The sequence below is a fragment of the Echinops telfairi genome, unplaced genomic scaffold (assembly GCF_000313985.2).
Source record: "Echinops telfairi isolate 266 unplaced genomic scaffold, ASM31398v2 ScPeMD7_7458;HRSCAF=8496, whole genome shotgun sequence".
NCBI lineage: Eukaryota > Metazoa > Chordata > Mammalia > Afrosoricida > Tenrecidae > Echinops > Echinops telfairi.
Genome location: NW_022111358.1, coordinates 35301157 through 35303754, shown reverse-complemented (window position 1 = coordinate 35303754; position 2598 = coordinate 35301157).

Below are 2598 nucleotides of genomic sequence, written 5' to 3'. Positions count from 1 at the left end.
GTGTGTGTTTTAATACATCGACCACTGACATCGGTTCCCTTTCTCCCTCCACCTTCCACCTACCTTCATGGTATCGCTACTCCCAGTACTGTTCCTGAGGGTAAACTTCTATCATTTACATTACCAGAATGAAACCAGAATTTAAGAGTGTGTATGTAGATACATACAAGTATCCTTGCTGAGCCCTCATTACAAATCAAATGAAAGAGAGCCAGGTGTCTGGGAGAGTCCAGTACTAGCTCTGACCACGTGTCAAGGCAGGGCCCTCAAACTTTTTAAACAGGGGGCCAGGGGCCAGTTCACTGTCCCTCAGACCCGTTGGAGGGCCGGACTATAGTTTTAAAAAAAAACTATGAACAAATTCCTATACACACTGCACATATCTTATTTTGAAGTAAAAAAACAAACGGGGCAAAAACACCTGGCAGGCCAGATAAAATGTCCTCGGCGGCCACAAGTGGCCCGCGGGCCTTCGTTTGAGGATGCCTGTGTCAAGGACATCTACCAGAAAGAAAGAGAGGGCGCAAGCACTGAAGGAAGCGGGTGCAATGGTTCTTAAACTGGCTTGCCCAAGAGGCTGTAGTCTCCGGCAGGCAAGCGATATTCCCCTCTCCCTGCCTCAGTTTCTCCATGAAAAACTGGCATGGGGGCAGATGGGCAAACACTGAGCTCCTAGTCCTTTTTCTTCTGGGCGCAGGACCCTACCACACAGCTCTTCACTGTCTTCTTCACATGCTCTCGCACCTCAACTTTTTGGAAACGTCCAGAGTTGTGGAAGCATGCTCGCATCTGTCACGGCAGACAGTGACATGAAGCCAGCCCCTTCTGGCCACTCCAGCAGTCAGGAAGATGGGGGTGGGAGGTCTGTACCCACGCCAGTGTTTCCCACCCTCCCCTTGGGACTTAAGGCTGCCTCCACAGGTGAGAGAGGACGACCTCATTAGAACCTGCCTCCCACACTGTCCTCAGAGGCGGTGGGGTGAATTCCAACTCTGGGAGAGCCCAGGCACAGGCTCACAAATCACTTCAGACACTTGGTTCAATCACCGAATTCCCTAACACCAGCTAAATGTTCCCGGCCTGTGGAGGAGACAAGAATTCTGTGCGCTTATTGACCGTAAATATTTGCTGAGTTATTTCCTTGAATACCAGGCCTTCCATGCCTGCTCTCCTATGAGACCTTGCCCCCAGAAGAACAAGTATCTCGGAAGTAAAGCCTGGGAAGGAAACGGTAAACCCAGCAAATGAACAAACCCTTCCTGGCTGTCGCGGACAGATGAAGTAGTACAAGGCGAGGCAGTCACAGGCAGTGCAGAGATGGACCACAAACGACCATCTGGCCAAAGTGACTTAAGCTCCTACAAAAATTGACTTGATTTTGCCATGTGACAATGCTCCCTCTTCTCAGAAGCAATGAGCGGCTTTGCAAGGGATCCTCTCCCCACTGCTTCCTGAGGAACTGACCAAATATTCTGAAAATCTGTGACAGCAGGCAACAGTGGGAGCTCTGGTGGCGTGGGAATCACAGGTTGGGCTGCTAACGGCAGAGTCAGCAGTTCAACACCACCAGTCACTCCGCGGCAGAAAGCGGGAGCTTTCTACTCCCCTAAAGAGTCACATCCTCAGAAACTCACTGAGGCAGTGCCACCCTGTCCAGTGGGGTCGCTGAGGCTGCATCGACCGACCGGAGGACAGTGAGATTGGTTTTGGTAGGCAACAGCATCCCAAACTACCCCAACAGGGGAATCCAGGTCCCGGGAAAAGTCCAGGTTCCCAAACTTGTCTGATCGCTGGAATCACCTGGGAAGCGGATGAAACTGCAGACCCCCTTGGCTCCTCCCCCCGGAGAGTCTGATTCCTAGAAGGCAAATTGAGCCCAGGAATCCGAAGTTTCACCAGATCCCCAAGGTGATTCCAACGACTAGCCAAGCCTGCGACTGCGAACCTAAGGCCTAATGTACCATTTGCTTCTTAAGCTACGCTGAAAGTCACTTGCCAAGTTACCAGAAAAGCTATGAAATTTGGTCTCAAATTCTGTGAGCGGCAGACAGGATAAGTTGTCTTTTGTTTTTTCCCCTTTCTTGGATTACAGCTTCACCGCAGAACCTACAAGTATTGGTGGAAGGGGCGAGATTCTTCTGTGCCGTGATTGTCTGGCTCTTTTCGAAGTTACATAATTTCAGGGATATCGCAAGATAAGAATGGGGGGGCGGGGGACGACCTCTGCGGAGAGCCAGAGCGGAGTTCTAGTGGCAGCGGCCGAGCCGTCGCGAGCCTCCCGCGAGCGGCGTGCTGCACGCGCGGCTCCCGCCCGCCCGGCCTGGCTCCCAGCTCCGGGCTCTGGGCTCCCGAGCAAGCCCCGGGAGCGCCCGCAGGCCGGCCTGTGTGAGCAGCAAAGGGAAGGAAATGACACAGGCAGGGAAAAAAAAAGCAAATCAAGGAAAAGACACAACAGCAGCTGGGCCTGCACCAGCCTCCAGCCGGGGCCCACACTGCGCCCCGCTCCCCCACCCTCGCTCGGGCTCGCGCTCCGGCTCGCCCGGGCCCGCGCTGCCCGCCGCCCTTCCCCGGGATGCGCCCGCCGCGCGGCCCGGAAGG